This window comes from Cervus canadensis, chromosome 6, assembly GCF_019320065.1.
Source record: "Cervus canadensis isolate Bull #8, Minnesota chromosome 6, ASM1932006v1, whole genome shotgun sequence".
Taxonomy (NCBI): Eukaryota; Metazoa; Chordata; class Mammalia; order Artiodactyla; family Cervidae; genus Cervus; species Cervus canadensis.
Window position 1 is genome coordinate 69622430 of NC_057391.1, and position 24359 is coordinate 69646788.

General features: G+C 39.5%; 1 long non-coding RNA gene across 1 annotated transcript in view; it reads left to right on the top strand.

Annotated features, from left to right (window-relative positions):
* Nucleotides 1-24359, top strand: part of LOC122444152 — a 125960-nt gene that overhangs the window by 59305 nt on the left and 42296 nt on the right. The window lies entirely within an intron of this gene.

Below are 24359 nucleotides of genomic sequence, written 5' to 3' on the forward strand. Positions count from 1 at the left end.
TGCCAGTAGAAAGGGGCGGTCCTATGATGGCGGAGGAATAGGATAGGGAGACCACTTTCTCCCTCACAAATTCATCAAAAGATCATTTGAACGCTGAGTACTTCCACAAAACAACTTCTGAACGCTGGCAGAGGACACCAGACACCAAGAAAGGCAGCCCATTCTCTTTGAAAGGAGGTAGGACAAAATATAAAAGACAAAAAGAGAGACAAAAAAGTTAAGGATGGAGACTCATCCAAGGGAGGGAGTTGTGAAGGAGGAAAAGTTTCCAGACACTAGGAAACCCTCTTACTGGTGGGTCTGTGGGGAGTTTTGGAATCTCAGAGGGCAACATAACCAGGAGGGAGGAAAAAAAAAAAACACACAGAATACGTGCCAAACCACAACTCCCAGCATAGAAGTAGCCCAGACACTCACGTCTGCCACCAGCAAACGGGAGCTGAACAGGGAGGCTCGGGTTGTATGCTTAGGGTAAGGACCAGGTCTGAATGCCCTGAGGGCAATCTGAGGGAGCTAACATGAGATAGCAACCCTAACTGTAGGATAGCTAGAGAGAGGGGGAAAAAGAGAGAGAGAGAGAGAGAGAACTTTGCCACCAAAAGCTCTAACCTAAGGCACAGTCTGGCCTGCTCACAGAACAAAGGATTGAGCTAGGTGGCTGTAGACTGGCCCATCCCCCCACCGGAGGCAGAAAGGCAGGCTGGCAACAGCCAGAGCTGGAAGGCAAGGGGGCAATCTGGGCCCCAGAAAGGGCATCCTCCACCAAATTGTGAGCAGGCTCCCAGTTGCTAACCAAGTCTTCCTGGGATCCTGGACGGTTGACACTTGCCAGGAGGGTCACAGCCAGAGATCAGCTCCCCAGAGGAGACACATGGCACACCTGAGACGGCACTCTCGTGGTGCACCCAGGAAACTGAGTGGCTAGGACTGGAGAAGTGACTAAGATGCACAGACCACCTGGGACAGTGTGCTCGCCAAGCACCTTGGTCGCCTGAGATGCTCGGACCTGGGAGGGGCACAAAACACATGCCCAACCGAGTCTGTGCCTTTGTGGGGTACCCAAGAACCTGGACCTGAGCAGCTAAGACCTGGGAAATGCACAAAACCCAGGGCCCGCTTTGGATGGTTCCCCTACAGGGCAACCTGGAACCTGAGCAGTGTAGACCAGGAAAGCACATGCACCGTGAGCTGCAGCAAACCCAATGTGGTCCACACACTGCGAGCACTCCCCACACATGCCAGTGATATCTGTTTGCAATGTTCCTCCCTCCCCACAGCACAACTGAACAAGTGAGCCTAAATAAGTGACCACTTTCACCTCCTTATGTCACAATGGAAATTAGGCACCGAAGAGACTTGCAAACAGAGGAAGCCAAAAGAAACAAAGAAGAGGGAAACACTTTGGAAGTGACAGGTGCCACAGATTAAAATCCTGTAGTCAGCATTGACTACGCATTGCAACTGTGGTGCTGGAGAAGACTCTTGAGAGTCCCTTGGACTGCAAGGAGATCCAACCAGTCCATCCTAAAGGAGATCAGTCCTGGGTGTTCATTGGAAGGACTGATGCTGAAGCTGAAACTCCAATACTTTGGCCACCTCATGTGAAGGGTTGACTCACTGGAAAAGACCCTGATGCTGGGAGGGATTGGGGGCAGGAGGAGAAGGGGACAAGAGAGGATGAGATGGCTGAATGGCATCACCGACTCAGTGGACATGAGTTTGAGTAAAGTCCAGGAGTTTGTGATGGACAGGGAGGCCTGACATGCTGCAATTGATGGGGTCACAAAGAGTTGGACACAACTGAGTGACTGAACAGAACTAGACTGAAATGAAACATTGAAAGGGGCCTATAGACCTTGAGAAGAAGGATAAGCTGAAACAAAGAAATATCTGAAACTGAACTGAACCCACACTGCCCTTAACAGCTCCAGAGAAATTCCTAGATATATTTTACAATTATCATTTTTAAATTTTTTTTAAGTTCAGTTCAGTTCAGTCGCTCAGTCGTGTCTGACACTTTGCGATCCCATGAATCACAGCACACCAGGCCTCCCTGTCCATCACCAACTCCCGGACTTTACTCAAACTCATGCCCATCGAGTTGGTGATGGCATCCAGCCATCTCATCTTCTGTCGTCCCCTTCTCCTGCCCCCATTACCTCCCAGCATCAGGGTCTTTTCCAACAAGTCAACTCTTCGCATGAGGTGGCCAAAGTATTGGAGTTTCAGCTTCAGCATCAGTCCTTCCAATGAACACCCAGGACTGATCTCCTTTAGGATGGACTGGTTGGATCTCCTTGCAGTCCAAGGGACTCTCAAGAGTCTTCTCCAACACCATAGTTCAAAAGTATCAATTTTTTGGCACTCAACTTTCCTCACAGTCCAACTCTCACATCCATACATGACTACTGGAAAAACCATAGGCTTGACTAGATGGACTAGATAGACTAGATGTTGGCAAAGTAATCTCTCTGCTTTTTAATATGCTATCTAGGTTGGTCATAATTTTCCTTCCAAGGAGTAAGCGTCTTTTAATTTCATGGCTGCAGTCACCACCTGCAGTGATTTTGGAGTCCCCCAAAATAAAGTCTGACACTGTTTCCACTGTTTCCCCATCTATTTCCCATGAAGTGATGGGACCAGATGCCATGATCTTAGTTTTCTGAATGTTGAGCTTTAAGCCAACTTTTTCACTCTCCTCTTTCACTTTCATCAAGAGGCTTTTTAGTTCCTCTTCAATCTCTGCCATAAGGGTGGTGTCATCTGCATATCTGAGGTTATCAATATTTCTCCCAGGAAATCTTGATTCCAGCTTGTGCTTCTTCCAGCCCAGCGTTTCTCATGATGTACTCTTCATATAAGTTAAATAAGCAGGGTGACAATATACAGCTTTGAAGTACTCCTTTTCCTATTTGGAACTAGTCTGTTGTTCCATGTCCAGTACTAAGTGTTGCTTCCTGACCTGCATACAGGTTTCTCAAGAGTTATTACTCCTTTAATTTTCATTTTTATAACCTATTACCTTGTAAGAAAGGGCCATATTTTTAAAGCAAATTTCATATATATATTTTTTATAATTTTTGTGATTTTGTTTTGTATTTTTAATATTGTATTTTTGAAAGTCTAACCTCTAGCCTAGATTTTTAATCTTTGCTTTTTGGTATTTGTTACCTTTAAGAATCTAATCTGCAGTACCCATTTTTATTTAGGGGTGTGATTACTGGCTTGACTGCTCTCTCCCCTTCTGACTCTCCTTTTTGTCCCCCAGGTCACCTCTATCTCCTCCCTCCCCCTTCTCTTCTCTACTTAATTCTGTGAATCTCTTTGGGTGTTCTGGGCTGTGGAGAACACTTAGTGAACCAATTACTGACTAGACTGGTCTCTCCCCTTTTGACTCCCCTTCTTCTCCTCCTGGACACCCCTATCTCCTTCCTCCCTCTTCTCTTCTCCATGTAACTCAGTGAACCTCTCTGAGTGTTCCAGACTGTGGAGAGCACATAGGGAATTGATTCCTGGCCAGACTGCCCTCTCTTTTTTTGATTTCCCCTCTTCTCTTCCTGGTCACCTCTATCTCACTCCTCCCTCTTCTTCTCCATGTAACTCTGTGGGTGTCCCTCACTGTGGATAATCTTTTCAACATTAATCTAGATGTTTTATCATTGGTGCTATATGGATGGAGAAGTCTTGAGGTTACTTTAAGAATAAGACTGTAAGCCAGAGGCAGGAGGCTTAAATCCAAAACTTGAGAACACCAGGAAACTCCTGACTCCAGGGAAAATTAATTGACAAGAGCTCATCCAAAAGCATCCATACCTATACTGAAACCAAGCTCCACCCAAGAGCCAACAAGTTTCAGAGCAAGACATACCATGCTAATTCTCCAGCAATGCAAGAACATAACATTAAAATACAGGTGGCCAAAAGTCACACCAAAACCACAGACACCTCAAAACTCACTAAGGAAACTTCATTGCACTCCAGAGAGAAGAGATCCAGCTTCACCCACCAGCACACCAATACAAGCTTCCCTAACCAGGAAGCCTTGACAAGCCACTTGTCCAACCCCACCCACAGGGAGGAACCTCCACAGTAAAGAGGAACCACAAACTTCCAGCATATGTAAAGGCCAACCCCAAACACAACAATCTAAACAAAATTAAAAGGCAGAGAAATATTAAACAGGTAAAGGAACATGATAAATGCCCACCAAACCAAACAAAAGGGGAGGAGATAGAGAGTCTACCTGAAAAAGAATTCAGAATAATGATAGTAAAGATGATCCAAAATCTTGAAAACAAAATGGAGTTACATATAAAGAGACTGGAGACAAGGATTGAGAAGATGCAAGAAATGTTTAACAAGGACTTAGAAGAAATAAAAATAATCAATCAATAATGAATAATGAAATATTCATTATTATCATATAATATTATCATGAGATAATTATATATTCTCATATAATATTTATACATGATTTATATATGATATTATATAATATCATATACTATTATCATGAGATCAAAAGCTGGACAGAACCAACTATAGAATAACTGAAACAGAAAATAGGAAAAGTGAGGTGGATGATAGAATGGTGGAAATAAATGAAGCAGAGAAGAAAAAAGAAAAAAGAATTGAAAGACATGAGGACAACCTCAGAGATATCTGAGACAATGTTAAATGCCCCAACATTCGAACCATGGAAGTCCCAGAAGAAGAAGACAAAAAGAAAGGCCATGAGAAAATATTTGAGGAGATAATAATTGAAAACTTCCCTAAAATGGGGAAGGAAATAGCCACCCAAGTCCAAGAAACCCAGAGAGTCCCAAACAGGAAAAACCCAAGGTGAAACATCCCAAGACACATACTAATAAAATTAACAGAAATCAAACACAAAAAGCAAATATTAAAAGAAGCAAGGGAAAAACAACAAATAACACACAAGGGGATTCCCATAAGGATAACAGCTGATCTTTCAATAGAAACTCTTCAAGCCAGAAGGAAATAGCAGGACATACTTAAAGTGATGAAAAAGAAGAACCTACAACCCAGATTACTATACCCAGCAAGGATGTCATTCAAATATAAAGGAGAAATCAAAAGCTTAACAGACAAGCAAAAGCTGAGAGAATTCAGCACCACCAAATCAGCTCTTCAACAAATGCTAAAGGATCTTCTCTAGACAGGAAACACAGAAAAGGTTTATAAACTCAAACCCAAAACAACAAAGTAAATGGCAACAGGATCAGACTTATCAATAATTACCTTAAATGTAAATGGATTGAATGCCCCAACCAAAAGACAAAGACTGGCTGAATGTATAAAAAACAAGACCCCTATATATGCTGTCTACAAGACACCCACCTCAAAACAAGGGACACATACAGACTGAAAGTGAAGGGCTGGAAAAAGATATTTCACGCAAATGGAGACCAAAAGAAAGCAGGAGTAGCAATACTCATATCAGATAAAATAGACTTTGAAATAAAGACTGTGAAAAGAGACAAAGAAGGACACTACATACTGATCAATGGATCAATCCAAGAAGAAGATATAACAATTATAAATATATATGCACCCAACCTAGGAGCACTGCAATATGTAAGGCAAATGCTAACAAGTATGAAAGGGGAAATTAACAGCAACACAATAATAGTGGGAGACTTTAATACCCCACTCACACCTATGGATAGATCAACTAGACAGAAAATTAGCAAGAAAATACAACCTTTAAATGATGTAATGGACCAGTTAGACCTAATTGATATCTATAGGACATTTCACCCCAAAACAATGAATTTCACCTTTTTCTCAAGTGCACACAGAAACTTCTCAAGAATAGATTACATCCTGGGCCATAAACCTAGTCTTGGTAAGTTCAAAAAAATTGAAATAATTTCAAGCATCTTTTCTGATCACAATGCAGTAAAATTAGATATCAACTGTAGGAAAAAGCTATTAAAAATACAAACATAAGGAGGCTAAACAACATGCTTCTGAATAACCAACAAATCACAGAAGAAATTTTAAAAAATCAAAATATGCATATAAATGAATGAAAATGAAAACACAACAACCCAAACCCTATGGGATTCAGTAAAAGCAGTGCTAAGCTGAAGGTTCAGAGCCATACAGGCTTACCTCAAGAAATAAGAGAAAAATCAAATAAATAACCTAATTTTACACCTAAAGCAACTAGAAAAAGAAGAAATGAAGAATCCCAGGGTTAGTAGAAGGAAAGAAATCATAAAAATTAGGGCAGAAATAAATGAGAAAGAAACAAAGAAGACTATAGCAAAAATTAACAAAACTAAAAGCTGGTTCTTCGAAAAGATAAAAAGACAAACCACTAGCCAAACCCATTAAGAAAAAAAGGGAGAAGAATCAAATCAACAAAATTAGAAATGAAAATGGAGAGATCACAACAGACAACACAGAAATACAAAGGATCATAAGAGACTACTATCAGCAACTATATGCCAACAAAATGGACAACTTAATAGAAATGGACAAATTCTTAGAAAAGTATAACCTTCCAAAACTGAATCAGGAAGAAATAGAAAACTTTAACAGACTCATCACAAGCATGGAAATCAAAATTGTAATAAAAAATCTTCCAACCAACAAAAGCCCAGGAGCAGATGGCTTCACAGGTGAATTCTACCAAAAATTTACAGAAGAGCTAACACCTATCCTACTCAAACTCTTCCACAAAATTGCAGAGGAAGGTAAATTTCTGAACTCATTCCACGAGGCCATGACCACCCTAATACCAAAACCAGACAAAGATGCCACAAAAAAAAAAAAAAAAAAAAGAAAAGAAAGAAATCTACAAGCCAAAATCACTGATGACCATAGATTCAAAAATCCTTAACAAAATTCTAGCAAATAGAATCCAACACCATATTAGAAAGATCATACATCATGACGAAGTGGGCTTTATCCCAGGGATGCAATTATTCTTCAATATTCTCAAATCAATCAATGTGATACACCTGATACTTAGAACTGACTCATTTGAAAAGACCCTGATGCTGGGAAAGATTGAAGGTGGGAGTAGAAGGGGATGACAGAGGATGAGATGGTTAGAAGGCATCACTGACTCAATGGATATGAGTTTGAGTAAACTCCGGGAGTTGGTGATGGACATGAAGACCTGGCGTGCTGCAGGCCATAGGGTCACAAATAGTCAGACATGACTGAGTGACTGAACTGGCTCAACTGATACCTGAATGGTCTAGTGGTTTTACCTACTTTCTTCCACTTAGGTCAAATTTTGCAATAAGGAGTTTATGATCTGAGCCACGTATGCTCCTGGTCATGCTTTTGCTGACTGTATAGAACTTCTCCATCACTGGCTACAAAGAATGTAATCAATCTGACTTCTGTATTGACCATCTGGTGATGTCCATTTGTAGAATCGACTCTTCTGTTGTTGGAAGTGTGTATTTGCTCTGATTAGTGCATTCTTTCAGGGAAACTGTCAGCCTTAGCCTTGCTTCATTGCTGAGAAAAGAAGAGAAGTGAAAAGCAAAAGAGAAAAGGAAAGATATATCCATCTGAAAGAAGAATTCCAAAGAATAGTGAAGAGAGATAAGAAAGCCTTCCTCAGTGATCAGTTGAAAGAAATAGAGGAAAACAATAGAATGGGAAAGACTATAGATCTCTTCAAGAAAGTTAGAGATACCAAGGGAACACTTCATGCAAAGATGAGCTCAATAAAGGACAGAAGCAGTATTGGACGTAACAGAAGCAGAAGATATTAAGAAGAGATGACAAGAATACACAGAAGAACTATACAAAAAAGATCTTCATGACCCAGATAATCATGATGGTGTGATTACTGACCAAGAGCCAGACATCCTGGAGTGTGAAGTCAAGTTGGCCTTAGGAAGCATCACTACAAACAAAGCTAGTGAAGGTGACGGAATTCCAGTTGAGCTGTTTCCAATCCTAAAAGATGATGCTGTGAAAGTTCTGCAGTCAATACGCCAACAAATTTGGAAAACTCAGCAGTGGCCAAGAGACCTGGAAAAGGTCAATTTTTATTCAAATCCTAAAGAAAGGCAATGCCAAAGAATGTTTAAACTACTGCACAATTGCACTCATCTCACATCATCTCACATACTAGCAAAGTAATGCTCAAAATTCTCTAAGCAAGACTTCAATAGTAAGTGAACTGAGAACTTCCAGATACTCAAGCTGGATTTAGAAAGGCAGATGAAACAGAGGTCAAATTGCCAACATCCACTGAATCATCTCAAAAGCAAGAGAACTCCAGAAAAACACTATTTCTGTTCATAGACTATGCTAAAGCCTTTGAGTGTGTGAATCACAACAAACTGTGGAAAATTCTTGAAGAGATGGGGATACAAGACCTCCTTACCTGCCTCTTGAGAAATCTGTACGCAGGCCAACAAGCAACAGTTAGAACCAGACAATGAAGAACAGACTGGTTGCAAATTGGGAAAGGAGTAGGAGAAGGCTGTATATTGTCACCCTGCTTATTTAACTTATATGCAGAGTACATCATTTGCAATTCCAGGCTGGATGAAGCACAAACTGGAATAAAGACTGCAGGGAGAAATATCACAAACCTCAGATGACATCACTCTTATGGCAGAAAGCGAAGAGGAACTAAAGAGCCTCTTGATGAAAGTAAAAGAGGAGAGCCAAAAACTTGGCTTAAAACTCAACATTCAAAAAACAAAGATCATGGCATCCGGCCCCAACACTTCATGGCAAATAGATAGGGAAACAATTGAAACAGTGACAGACTTTATCTTCTTGGGCTCCAAAATCACTGCAGATGGTGACTGCAGCCATGAAATTTAAAGGTGCTTGCTCCTTGGGAGAAAATTTATGACTAACCTAGACAGCATATTAAAAGGCAAAGAAATTACTTTACCAACAAAGATCCATCTAATAAAAATCAAAGTTTTTCCAGTAGTCATGTATGGATGGGAGATTTGGACCATAAAGAAAGCTGAGCACTGAAGAACTGATGCTTTTGAACTGTGGTGTTGGAGACAACTTTTGAGGGTTCCTTGTACAGCAAGGAGCTCAAACCAGTCAATCCTAAAAGTCAATCCTGAATATTCATTGGAAGGACTGATGCTGAAGCTGAAACTCCAGTACTTTGGCCACCTGATCCTTAGAACTGACTCATTGGAAAAGATCCTGATGCTGGGCAAGATTGAAGGTGGGAGGAGAAGGAGATGACAGAGGATGAGATGGTTGGATGGCATCACTGACTCAATGGAAGAGTTTGAGCAAACTTAAGGTGTTGGTCATGGGCAGGGAGGCATGGCATGCTGCAGTCCATGCAGTCTCGAAAAGTTGGACACAACTGAGTGACTGAACTGAACTGTACTGAATTGAAGGCTCCAAAGAAAGCATGAAGCCTTGGGAGCCACAAATAGAGGGAGATTGAGACTTTCAGACTGATTTTCTATAAACCCATGGAGCACTCAAAAGGAAAATATGGGAGACTGTGGAAAAGATTTCCTCCTGGTGTTGGCTGAGGAAGGAAAACAGCAGCCAACCTGATGAATCCTTTCCCAGAACAATTTCTCTCTTAACCCTTATGGAACAAAAGCCTTAATTTCCTGGGGTAAGAGAACAATAATTGTAGGATTAGGGCACTGGTAGAAGCCCAGTGAGGCTGGAGAAAGAGAATGAAAGAGAAAAAGCTCAAGCATTGTGGAAGGGATAGAAATACATGACAAACCTGGGTATAGGTCTGAAGGGGAGTCAGGAATACTTGTGAATGCAAAACTCCTGAAACACAAGGCAACAGTAATTTCAGGAGCCATAGACATAACTGGAACATCAAAAAATCCTCCTCTGTGCAAACATCAACCAGCAGGCTAACAAACATGAATTAATAGTAACAGCGGAATGCAGGTGAGAGAGTAGCAAGAGACAGCTTCTCTCTAGGGCACAGCCCAAAGGGAAGACACTAAGAGTAAGTAGATATTGAGAAAATAATCTCTTAAAAAGCAGCCCACAATCTGAACAAAAGTATCACTGGAAAAATTTGAGGTCTGTGGTAACCATAGCAACCAAAACCCCTCAAATCCAGAGTAACTACTGTCAAGATTAACACAAACCTCCATACTAAGATCTAGCAGAAAGTAAGCTACACTTGTCTTCAGGCATAAAAAAATATTTACCTCAGATATTTACCTCAGTATCTCTTTCCCTATTATACAAGATGCCCAGCTTTCAATAACAACAAAAAAATATGACACATGTAAAGGCAAGAAAAACACCACAAGAGAAAGTAATCATCAGCAGAGGCCTCAGATATGACACAGAAGTTGTTAGTATCAAACAAGGGGTGTGAAATAACTAATGTGTTGGAAGATCTAGTTGAAAAGAAAGACAACATGTAATATCATGTGGGTAGTCTCAGCAGCCATGGAAACTGTAAGATAGAATCAAATGGAATTATTAGAAATGAAAAAGAAATGGATAGAAATAATGAATGCCTTTGAAGTCTCATAAATAAAATGAATATAGTCAAGAAAGGATCAGTGAGCCAGAAGATAGGTCAATAGAAATTACTCAAACTGAAATCAAGAGAGGGAAAAAATGAGTTAAAAAAAACTGAGTAGAACACTCAAGAGCTATAGAAAAATATCAAAAGTTCTAACATAAGTGCAATTGAAATCCCACAAAGAGTAGAGATACACAAAGTTGGGAGAAATACTTGAGGAAATAACAGCTAAGCCTCTTCCAAAATTAATGATATATATCAAACTAAAGATCCAAGATGTTCAGCTAATACCAAAAACAAAGAAATATTCAAACTTCTGAAAACAAAAGTCAAAGAGGAAACCTTGAAGGCAACCATAAAACAAAGACATATTTCCTACAGGAGAATAAGGAGGAGGATTACAGTGGATTTATTGTCAAATAGCATGCAACCAAAAAGACAAAGAAGTGAGGACCTCCTTCAAGTGCTTTTAAGGGAAAAAAAAAATCTGTCAACTCAGAATTCTAGACCAGCAGAAATGATATATACATACATACATACAAGTTTTTAAATGAGAAAAACTTACTCAGCAAATAAACACTAAGGAAATCTGTTGATAACAGACCTACTCCACAAGAAATTTTAAAATACTTTCTTCAGCAAAAGAACTTGGATCTGTCAAAAATATGAAACTTCACAAATAAATAAATAATGTTGGAAATAGAATAAAATATCATTCTAAATGTATAATTGCTCTAAAAATAAACTGTCTAAAATTAATGTATGATTATAATCTATGTGAAAGTAGTATGTATGCAACAATAGACCAAAGGATTGGGGGGAGGAAATGGGAATATACTATCTGAGGGTAGAGTCAGATTAATTAAAACTGTGTTTATAAACACCAGGACAACTACTGAATTAATTTCAAAAAGAGGAAAAATCTTAAGTTCATAAAGGAAATAAAATTGAATCATAAACAATGTTCAGTAATCCCAAGACAGAAAAAGAATAGCTGGAACAGAGAGAAATAGCAAAATAGCTGGCAATGTGGTATATTCTATCCCAAACATATGATTACACTAAATGTGAATGGTCTAAACTCTATAAACACACCAATTTTAAGAAAAATATTGTTAGGTTGGATTTAAAAAGCAAGACCCAACCATATGCTCTTTAAAAGAAACTCACAAAGGCATGCATAGGTTAAAAGTCAAAGGATAAAGTAAGAAATGCCATGCACACACTGCCACAAAGAAAACAGATGAAATACCTGTTAATATCAGAAAAGGAGTCCTCAGACATTAGACATCAGTTGAGGCAGGGGGAGGATAGTCATCCCAATGTAGCTATTATAGTCATGCCAATGTGACTTCCACTTTGGTAGTTGTCCGGATTGACTCAGCTGGATTGATTAGCTACTGGGTGCTCTTACTACTTACTGTCTGGTAAGGGGAAACACCTTTCTGGTTAGAGGTAGACCTTTTTTTAACCTTTAATCTTGATTTTCTGATATATCTGATAAAAGAGGATTGTCCAAGAATCAGCCTCTGAGGGATCCTGGCTGCCCTGGACAAAGAGCTAACAGGATCTACATTGTCTTTGCTTTCAATCTGAGTGGATTCACCAAACTCTGTCCTCCACAGGGTTGGAGGCTCCTTTCTTCCAGAAAGGGATTCCAATTTCCTATGGGTCTCAAGGTTTCTGGGTGTTGTGAGGCTATGGGCTCTTCCGGCAAAACTGTGTTCCAAATACAGCCTTCTTACATCTAGCAGTCCATCCTCTCTCCAAGAAAGTTGCTACTGTGCTTGCACACAGTGATTGGGCATTAAGGGGGAAGGAAGGTCTCAACCCAAGAACAGACTCACAAGTAAGGATCCAGAGCCCTGGTTTCAGCCTACCTCATTGTGAGATGAGGAAAAGGTGTATTGTTTTTTCCTGGTCACCCTTGATTTATATGAATTTGTGTTTTACCAATAAAGCCTATCCTTATCCCATACCCAGTTATTCTGTGCAATATTTTCTGAGTCAGAGAGCACAGTAGATGGACTCACCTGTCACGAAAACCTTGGATTAAATTCTACTAAATCAGTCACCTATTGCCTACATTGAAGTCAACTAAATGGACTTTCAGTTCAGTTCAGTTCAGTTGCTCAGCCGTGTCCCACTCTTTGCAACCCCATGAGGCACGCCAGGCCTCCCTGTCCATCACCAACTCATGCTGGTCCACCCGAACCCATGTCCATTGTGTCGGTGATGCCGTCCAACCATCTCATCCTCTGTTATCCTCTTCTCCTCCTTCCCTCAATCTTTCCCAGCATCAGGGTCTTTTCAAATGAGTCTTTTTATTGCATCAGATGGCCAAAGTATTGGAGCTTTAGCTTCAACATCAGTCCTTCCAATGAACACCCAGGACTGATCTCCTTTAGGATGGACTGGTTGGACTTTAGGAGATAGTATATAACAAGCTCCACGTGTCTTAAAAGTATCATATAAAACACATCAGAAGTCATCGGATGCATTAACTAGTCTAATGTGGAACTTCCCTGAGTTTATGGTGGGATTGGGAGTTTCTGGCAATTAAATTATATGACAATCAGGTAAAAAGAAAGAGCCCTCCAGAGGTGTGAAGGGCAAGGAAATTCAATCTCATTTATATATCAAAGAGTTCAGGTTCAAAGTTGTCCCTGATTAAAAATAACTTCTTATGACCAAATAAGAAATTTGTTATTTATATTCCCTTTTTACTTAAAGACCAGAAACAGTAGATATAAATGTTAGAAGGCTTAGAAATCCCAGATTTTTATTGGGTATTATAGCCTTTGAACTTTAGAGTTCATATCATCCCTAGAGAATGGTGTGTGAACATTCACATTCACTTTGAATCTATTTCCATAAATCCTAATAGAGCATAGATGTCTTAATAAGGCCAAAGTTCAGCATAAGAATCATTTACTGTAAAGGGTCAGATTCAATGACCATAACTCCACTACTATTTCCACTTTTTTTTTAAACCACAATGATTTTAGTTTGTAAAAGCCCTAACCAAAATCAGCTCCATGTCTCCAATTATGTAAAAAAAGGATGAGGCTGTGGAGAGACAAGAAGAGAAACAAACCCAAACAAACTGGCTTTCTTCCTATGAATTCATGTAAATCCAAAGTCAAACACATTATTATAATAACCTATATAATTAGAAAAAGTTGGGTAAGGCCAGGCTGAAGCTATGAAAATCTCTGAACCTTAAATACATTAAATAAATCATTTTATAATTTTATTATTTTCATACAGTAGGCAAACAAAAATTCCAAGTTGAGAGCTGAGTTTTATTTCCTCCTGAAAGTAGAGCCTGAGACTAGAACTTGGGTGGCAGTAAGTTTTGGAGGAAATTGATCTCAGGAAAGGAAAGTGAGGACGCCAGGAAAATAGACTTGGGAGAGGAGAAGCCGACTCTCCTGGCTTCAAGTAGGCTGTGTGGCAGCAAGTATGAAAATGCACCAAGCCCTCAGGATGGGAGGTTGTCAGCATGAAGCACGGACACTGAAATTAGCTAGCACTGTGGTTGAAATTAGAGGTGGGCTGAGAGGCTGTAACTGGGGCACCAGAGGCATCTGCTATAGAGCTTTATGGATATGATTTAATGGATGATAAAACCATGCATCCTGAATACCTACGTATAAATATTTCACTTGCTAGAAAGGCTTTTCATAAGGCAGTTGACTATGTTAATCACCCTTTCAGCTGCATGTTTCAAATCAAGTGTGCAAAGATGCAATCATCACCCACTTCAAACTATAAAAGTTTGAATTAAAATGTTTTGTTACTTCTGAATCCAACAGGTTTAATATATTTAATAGATCATCTAAGGCAGGTTCTTTGTCATGCAACTTTCTGTAATGGAAACACTGAATCTCTAGGCTTTTTTTTATTTTTTAAAGGAATTAGTTTCATGAAAAACTGAGGGGGGAATCTTGCAGGCAAGAGGAATGAAAGAGAAAGAAAATCCCAAAATGCATTCTGTTTGCCAGTGGTATAATCAGCATGGTGAAAAGAGAGGGCAGGACCTACAGGTTCAGATCCAGTTACTACTCCCAACTTCAATCACACTAGCGAATAAACAAGACAACGGGGTTCCAATATGCTGGTGTTCACTTTTTATTCATGGATAACACAAAGCCTGCCACAAAAGACTCAATGCATATTTGTCTAAGAACTATAGCAATTATACAAACTATACTGAACAGAAATAGTCTTTCTGGTTCTCATAAGTCATGTTGGGATATTCAAAGCTCAGAGGTAACACAGTATAGAGGGTTGCAATAGGTCTTGCTCTTACTCAGAAGAGGCAATCCAGTCAGCCAGGTGTGTAGTAAACAAAGCATTTTCCCCAAGAATTCAGAAATTTTACTTCAGAAAAAGTTCAGATAGAAAGTAATAATTATGAAAACTAGGGAAAAGCAGAACAATCAATTTCTTACAAGTAGGTGCCAAAAAATAGCACACAATCATATTAGGTCATATATTTGTATAACAAATACTGGACCAAAATATTAAATCTGATTAAAGAGATATTGGTATTATGGCTTGTGGATGTGTTATTTCTAGAGCTGTTGCAAAATTTGAACAGTAAGTAATACATTTAAAGTGGAAATAGCCTTACCCATGGCACCAAGGATATAAACACTTATTGGGATTTGACAATCTGTTACAAATACAGACAGCAACTTAACAGGAATTGAAAATTTAGCGTGAATATTTTCTACTCTTTCAGCAGCTTAAAGTAAACACAAAGAGCACACAAATAGAATAAAAAAGAAAGAGTCTCTCATTTCCTTGGTGCAACTCTAAGCCCATTTCACCTTAACAGTCTGAAATTCCAGCAGCAGATGGTCCAGAGATGCCAACAGCAATCATTTTATCTTAAGCATATGGAAAGGGGTCTCTCTCAGTGTACAGCCACAGCATTGTCATTTCTGAGCCAGGCATGGGATTAAGACAAATTCCAACTTTTAAAATTGACTGTGTCAAGACCCTGTTTCTTAGAATAATTCACTTGATGCTATTTTTCTTTCTTGACAAGAGATTTAAGTAAAGGCTCACCTTTATTCTAATTGCTGGAAATTAATCAGGAGTGATTGAAGCCATGTGCTACCATGGTAACCTAGGTCTTACAGAGTAGCTCTTCTTCCTTTCAAAGAATTAAATTACTCTGTTAATAAATTAGTCCTGAAGTCATCATTGTCCCACCCCATACCACCCTGATCCCTCTGGCCCACCCAGCCCAGCCTCCATTCTAAATTGCATGAGATTAAAATAACTCACAAGCTATCCCTCTGGCACTGGCAAGTAGGCAGGAAAGAGGTGATCAAGAGATTTGCTTCCAAAATCTCAGCACCTTTTCTAAAGAAAGCAGGTCTTTTCAACCTTAGCACTACTGACACTTTGGGCTGGATAATTTCTTGTTGGGGAACGAGTGTCCTTCACATTTCAGAATCCCTGGCCTCTACCTTTCAGATTTCACCAGCCACCCCTCTTCCCTTACCTCTACATCTCTAGAAAATACCAAATGTTCCCTGAGAAGCAAAAAGACCTCTGGATGTGAACCACTGAGAAAAAAAAAAAAAAAGCCCATGGCATGAGACACCTTATTTAAAAAACAGAAAATATACATCTGAGCATGATGTATAGCATGCATCATATGCATCATAGCATTATGGTCATACTAAGATAGTTTTTTTTTTTTTTTAAATGAGTTACATGTTCATTTACACCAAATGTATGGCTTGTTTTCTGACCATCAAGCCTGCCTACCTCTTTAGCCCAAGTCTAAATATTTGATCAAGATCCAAATCCATCTGTCCATACTGCATTTCCTTGAACTAAAAAGATTTAGAATGCATCTGTTAGATGTTAAGTTCCTGGAAAACAGAGATGGTATCTTTTACATTTTCTATTTGCTCACTTGCATTTATATTGTGCTCACCATGGTGCTTCACGGTAACACCTGGCAGAACATTTTGAAAGGACTTTGGAACAAAAACAAAGCAGCACCCAAAATAACCTTATGGTCCCTCGGATCAGTTAGGGGGTCTAGTTCCCTACTAACCACTTACTGACAAGGACACTTGCAGATACTGCAAACAGAAGGGACACTAAAAAAGAGATTCTTCCATCTGACAAAAGAAAAAACAAAACAAAGCAAAATCCCTCCGCTTCTATCAATGGGAATGCTCTATGAAAGGAAAAACACATCCAATATCCTAACACTTCAAATACTTAGTGTGTTAACTATGAATATGGATGGTCAACCTCATCAATCCCTTGTAAATACAACTGCTACTTTTCATTAAACTCTAACATCGTTGCTCAACCTCTTCCCAGGGGTAAACATAGAAACAGGCGGCAGGTATTTCAAAAAACCCACAGATTTTCTCTATTGCCCAGCCTTTAACTCTAACCCTTGGGCCCTTGATTGAGAAACATTCCTTCCTACTTTGTGATTCCACACCTGAAAATTTCATACGGAGAGCCTTATTTTGCAAATGTAAGTATAATAGTAAATGCACACCAAAAGGGCTATTTCTAGAAATCAGAGAATTCCTTCATTCATAACCAAGCAGTTTCTGCTCTGAATATATCTTTGCTTGCTCCATTGTATTTGATGAATCTTCAAAATAAAGGTCTTGACACCACACCTCACTCTATGTGCTAAAAATTCCACTGAAATAGAAAACTCATTAGAGAAGAACCCATTAAAGTTCATAGAGATCCATTACTTTGTTGCCCAAACTTCCTTAGTATTCCTTGAAGCCAGAGCAAAAGGGCTCAACTACAGTTGTGAAAGCTTTATGTCTCAAGGCATTCTCAGACCCTGGACTAGTTCTTAAGTATTCCTACTCTGCAAGTAAGGATGAGGACATCTTTTTGAGATCTCAGGGTCATTCATCAACTAAATTATTGTTTCTCTATTCCCAGTAGTACCTAACCCAAATAAACATCTGTCACCAATTATATCTGAAGTTACTTGTATCATTATAGTTAATTGATCTTTGTTGTATGCTCCCAAACCAGGACAATCAACATCTTTTTTACTTCACCAAGAAAGGACAAAAATACACATGAACAAGCACGCTCCAGGGGTTCACTGAAGCCCCCTCTGATTTTTCCTAGTACCTCAAATGAGATTTAGAATTTATCAAAACTTCCCTTGTAATTTAGCTCTGATACAATATGCAGATGGATCACCCACTTTGTTTAGGGGAAAAACATGGCCTGTAACAAGAATTCCATTTACTTGCTCTCAGTCATAACAGAAAAAGGACAAAGTTTCAAAAGATAAATTGCAATTTTGTCAAAACTCAGTCTATTATTTCAGACATAACCCACTAAGGTAGAGACTCGCTCTCTCCTAATCAAGGTACCCAAGCTTTCCTAGACCCCTCACAAAACAACAATTGAGAAGATTTCTAGGTTTAACTAGATTTTGCAGGCTGTGGGTATTAAATTGTTCTGAAATTGCAACACCTTTTATTAATTGACTAAATTTTCAGTAATAGTCACTTTGTTTTGGGAGCCCAAATGTAAACAGGACTTTGATAGCCTGAAGAAGGCTTTTCAACAACAGTTTACTTCTGTAGATGTTCTAAAGTACTAAAAGCACCTTTATCCACTTACGTATGAGCAATCTGGACAAGCATTACGAGGTTAGTTTATGAGAACAGTCAAAAATCCACTAGTTACTATAGCCTCACCCTTGACCCAGTTGCAAGGGTTTAACCTCTTGTCTTAGAGCAGTAACTTCTGCTGTAAAAGTGGTTGATGCCTCTGTTGAGCTTATTCTAGGATCCTTACTTGAACTAATGGTTCTTCTTGCAGCTGCACTCTTGCTTCCTAGAGAGATGGCTACTATAAAAGTTGAGACCCCCCAAAAAAAAAAAGTTGAGACCCATGCAAAAAGAAATAATATGGAACCTAAAAGAAAAGCTCTTGCAGATGATTGTACCCAAAAGACAGCCTTACCCAAGCTTTTGATCCTAAGTAAATTCTCAAAGGGTAAATCCATGGAGAAATTCAATGATTCCAAAAATTAAAAAAGAAAAAATGTGGTTGTACCTTTCACTCAGATCATCTCTGGGTCTCCCAAGATGGCCACTTGATGATAACAGATCTTAATGAACATTAGCTAAATTCCTTTGTGAAACTACTCATCACAATTATGGTTACTATCTTAAATCAACATTGCTGAGGGAACTTAAAAAAGACAGATAAAGTTATTTGTCAGTTAAGGAAACACCTGTCAACAGTATAATCCTGGAAAAACTACAGTTAGAGCAAGAACTACAAGGGCCCTTTAAACATCTTCAAGTAGATCTTCCAGTAGAAGATGGAAGCCCCTTAAACTAGCTTCCATCTTCCAAAATGTGTTTTATGGTTTTATTTTGTTTTTTTGGTTTATTTCTTGTCTAGGAGCTACCTCCACTATGGTTACTAAAATTCTGATTGATTTTGCACTTCCAACCTAAGGTATAGTGACTTTTATATTAAGTGACTAAGGATCATATGTTATAGGAACTATTGTTAAAACAAAAACAAAAACAACTCTGTAGTATTTTACCCCTTACTCCAAAAACATACCTCCTTTATCAATTGTAATTTGGAAAGGTTGAAAGAACAAATGGTAACAGTAAATAAAATTAGGCGACTCTCAGAAACCCTTGAGCTCCCTCAGCAAAAGCATTTTCATAACCATAATGGCCCTCAGTTTATCTGCTGGCCCATGGTTATCTGCCACCTATGAAGTGGTAACTAGAAGGCCCAAAGTTTCTCATCACCTATTCAACCTCACTGGCAAAGGAGGGATCCTCTGCCCCAGATAGTATGAGATGACTGAATATATAACACTTGGCACTGAAAAGCGAAATTTGTAGCAGCTTATTAGTTACATAAACTCACAGCCTGGAGAAAGATAATATCACATTCTGTGCAGGGCCATATCTCCGTATCGGAGTTGACCTGGGAACAGAGGGCAATTAGGAGTGGTGGGAGGCAGGCTTTGCAGCGACAAGAAGGTTAGAAGACCCTTTGTTCTGCAGGAGGAGGTGAATAATTCCATGGGAAGTCACGTGATTGGCTTGTCTGAATAATTTCACAGGCTATCAGGGAGGTGAAATTCATTAAGTTGAAGACTGGATGGGCTGCAGCTCTTCCAGCTGATAAGAACTAGCTGGGTGGAGAGGCTTTCACCTACAAGGAAGGACATATCTAGAAAGAGCGGGAGAGCTCATAGCTAGGCCTTTGGACGCCTATAGTACTCAAAGATATCAAGGAACACATGAAATTGTAGATATTATAGGGAATCATGTGTTTAGGGAATTCTCTGATAGTTGACTCTTTCCTGCTGCATACAAACATGCAAAAAAAAAAAAAAAAAAACAATAATATTGCAAGGGACTCATTTACTTACCCACTCCTATCACCAACAGATTAAAGCTGCCCTCCAACATCTTCCTAAACAACCTCTATATGATCTTTAACCATGAAATTTATCTGCTTGAAAGGACATCAGAGAAAAACTGCTCTTGATCTTTTTTGGAAGTATTGTTAACAACAATACAGCCTTGAAACTCTGTAGAGTCTATCCTTGAATTCATGCTAACAACTAAGAAACATTCCAGAATTTCACACATTGGAAGACTAGTCCAACTGAGGATTCAAACTCAGAATTTGCAGAGATCCCCTAGCCTAGAGGTATCTGATCTTCAGAAGTAGACAGAAGATGCAGGATCTTTGAAATAAGCAGATGATCTCCAATAGTGGATCAGCTTCCAATAGTCAGACCAAGATCCCTGTCTAATTCCTGTTTTATTTTTCATCAGTTTATAATCATTCTTCTCATTTTCTAGATCTTTAGTTGTTGAATATCACAAAGCTGCATTCATTTCACAGGCTTCAAAGTAATGCTCAAAATTCACCAATTGAGGCTTCAACAGTACATGAAACCAAGAACTCTCAGATGTGCTAGCTGGATTTAGAAAAGGCAGAGGAACTGGAAATCAAATTGCCAATATCCACTGGATCATAGAAAAGGCAAGAGAATTCCATAAAAAACATCTACTTCTGTTTCATTGACTACACTAAAGCCTTTTTGACAGTGTGGATCACAACAGATGGTGGAAAATTTTTAAAGAGATGGGAATACCCAACCACCTTACCTGCCTCCCACAAAACCAGTGTGCAGGTCAAGAAGCAACAGTTAGAGCTGGACATGGAGCAATGGACTGGTTCCAAATTGGCAAAGGAGTATCTCAAGGCTGTATATTGTCACCCTGCTTATTTAACATATTCAGAGTACATCATGAGAAATGCCAGGCTGGATGAAGCACAAGCTAGAATCAAGATTGCAGAGAGAAATATCAATAACCAAGATAACACCATCCTTATGGCAGGAAGCAAAGAGAAACTAAAGAGCCTCTTGATGAAAGTGAAAGAGGAGAGTGAAAAAGCTGGCTTAAAACAACATTCAAAAAACGAAGATCATGGCATCTGGTCTCATCACTTCATGGCAAATAGATGAGAAAACAATGGAAGCAGTGAGAGACTTTATTTTCTTGGGCTCTAAAATCACTGCAGATGGTGACTGCAGCCAAGAAATTAAAAGATGCTTGCTCCTTGGAGGAAAAGCTATGATCAATCTCGACAGGATATTAAAAAACAGAGACAGTTACCTTGCCAACAAAGGTCCTAATAGTCAAGGTTATGGTTTTTCCAGTAGTCATGTATGGATGTGAGAATTGGGCCATAAAGAAGGCTGAGGGCCGAAGAATCAATGCCTAAAGGAAATCAAGCCTGAATATTCATTGAAAGGACTGATGCTGAATCTGAATCTCCAATAATTTGGCTACCTGATGCAAAGAATTTTCTCACTGAAAAAGACCCTGATGCTGGGAAAGACTGAATGCAGGAGAAGAAGGGGATGACAGAGGACCAGATGGTTGGATGGCATCACTGACTCGATGGATACAATTTTGTGCAAGGTCCAGGAGATGAGGAAGGAGAGGGAAGCCTGAGTGTTGCAGTTCATGGGGTCACAAAGAATCAGACACGACTAAGTGATGCAACAACAACAAGTTGTTGTCCACCCATATTGACTCTTTTTCTTTTTCCTCTATTTTAAAGGTTAGGTCAGATTACATTCATTGTAATGCCTGTATCAGATTATTTCAAACTGTATGTATGTGTGTGCTCAGTCATCTGACTCTTTGAGACCCATGAACTGTTGCCACCAGGTTCTTCTGTCCATGGAATTTTCCAAACAAGAATACTGGAGTGGTTTGCCATTTCCTTCTCAAAAAGTGAAAACCACTCAATCATGTCTGACTCTTTTGGATCCCTTGAACTGCTACCCGCCAGGCTCCTCTAGCTACTGCTAACTTAGTAACTGCTGGGTATGTCATTTGTCACCATATCCCAATTATAAAAACCTCTGGGTAATTCTAGTCTAATCAAATGAAACCATAGGGAACTAGAGTTGACAGTATATTCACTTGCACCTGGGTGGACAAATGACCTTTAAAAATTAATCTATGATTTTGCTAATGTTCCTCCCTTTCAGGAAAAGAATACATGAGTACAATCTATTAAACCATAGGTGATTCTAATTTGACTGCAACAACCTTCATAGAGCAATAAGCCAATTGCTTGCCACCAGGATTCAAATATGTAACCCAGCTAATGTGTTTGGTTCTGAATTCATGTTGTGAACAATTACTATTTTCCCTGGTTCTCCATGAAATTATCAGATGCTACTTCCTTTATAACCAGGATGTCTTGTTCTGTTTTCCTCAGACTAACATTTAATGCACTTTAGGAAGAATATTCTAAGATTTATCTGAACACAGAAGCCTTCATTCTATAAATAACCAAGTCTGGAAATTCCAACTCAGAAGTAAACTCCAAAACAGGGCCTTCCTTGATTATTCAGGGACTCAGCCTGGGGGTGTTACTGACTCATTGTTTATTCAAGCAATCACAGCAGTATTACCAACAGTTCAGTTCAGTTCTGTCACTCAGTCATGTCTGACTCTTTATGACTCCATGGACTGCAGCACACCAGGCTTCCCTATCCATCACCAACTCCCAGAGCTTACCCAAACTCATGTCCATAGAGTTGGTGATGCCATCCAACCATCTTATCTCTGTCGTCCCTTTCTCTTTCCGCCTTCAATCATTCCCAGCATCAAGGTCTTTTCAAATGAGTCAATTCTTCACATCAGGTGGCCAAAGTATTGGAGTTTCAGCTTCAGCATCAGTCCTTCCAATGAATATTCCTTTAGGATTGATTGGATGGATCTCCTTGCAGTCCAAGGGACTCGCAAGAGTCTTTTCCAACACCACAGTTCAAAAGCGTCAATTCTTTGGCGCTCAGCTTTTTTTATAGTCCAACTCCCACATCCATACATGACTACTGGAAAAACCATAGCTTTTACTAGATGGACCTTTGTTGGCAAAGTAATATCTCTGTTTTTTAGTATGCTGTCTCAGTTGGTCATAACTTTTCTTCCAAGGAGCAAGCATCTTTTAATTTAATGGCTGCAGTCACCATCTGCAGTGATTTTGGAGCCCAAGAAAATAAAGTCTCTCACTGTTTCCATTGTTTCTCCAACTATTTGCCATGAAGTGATTGGACTAGATACCATGATCTTAGTTTTCTGAATGTTGAGCTTTAAGCCAACTTTTTCACTTTCCTCTTTCACTTTCTTAAAGATGCTCTTTAATTCTTCTTCCCTTTCTGCCATAAGGTTGGTATCAGCCACATATCTGAGGTTATGGATATTTCTCCTGGCAATCTTGATTCCAGCTTGTGCTTCATCCAGCCCAGCATTCCACATGATGTACTTTGCATATAAGTTAAATAAGCAGGGTGACAATATAAATCCTTGACATACTCTTTTCTCAATTTGGAACCAGTCTGTTGTTTCATGTCCAGTTCTAACTGTTGTTTCTTGACCTGCATACAGATTTCTCAGGAGGCAGGTCAAGTGGTCTGGTATTCCCATCTCTTTCAGAATTTTCCACAGTTTGTTGTAATCCACACAGTCAAAGGCTTTGGCATAGTCAATAAAGCAGAGGTAGATGTTTTCTGGAAACTTGTGTGCACCAGAACCCAGGAGAAAGGAGCAGTGACCCCACAAGAGGCTGGCCCAGACTCATCTGTGAGTGTCCAGGAGTCTCTGGCATGGGTCGATGGTGGCCTGCTGCAGGGGGCCACTGAGTGTGGCAGTGATACATGGGAGCTTTTTAAGAAGGTCACCATTATCTTCAATACCTCCTCCCTAGTTTGGCATCAGGTCAAACAACAGGGAGGAAACACAGCCCCCTCCCCCCACCCCTCCACCCCCAGCCCTGCCCCCATTAACAGAAAATTGGATTAAAGATTTACTGAGCATGGCCCCACCCATTAGAACAAGACCCAGTTTCCCCTCAGTCAGTCTCTCCCTCCAGGAAGCTTCCATAAGCCTCTTATCCTTATCCATCAGAGGGCAGATGGAATGAAAACCACAGTCACAGAAAACTAACCAAACTGATCACATGGACCACAGCCTTATCTAACTCAATTACCAACAGTGGGAATCATTAAAAAGGGAAAAAACTCAGGCTGAAGTTATTAATGATATCACTCCTCCCCTAGATGGGCTACCAATCAGCCTGAATTCATTGATATAAACAGTGATGGAGAATCCAGATTTCCTCTTGGCTAGTAATGATGGCATCTATCCCACTGCAAATATTTCTTGCTGTTTTAGGGTCAATGAAGTAGATAATTTAGAACACACTATTCAATACCTAAACAAAAACACTCCTTTGCTTAGGTTGAGCTTCATGT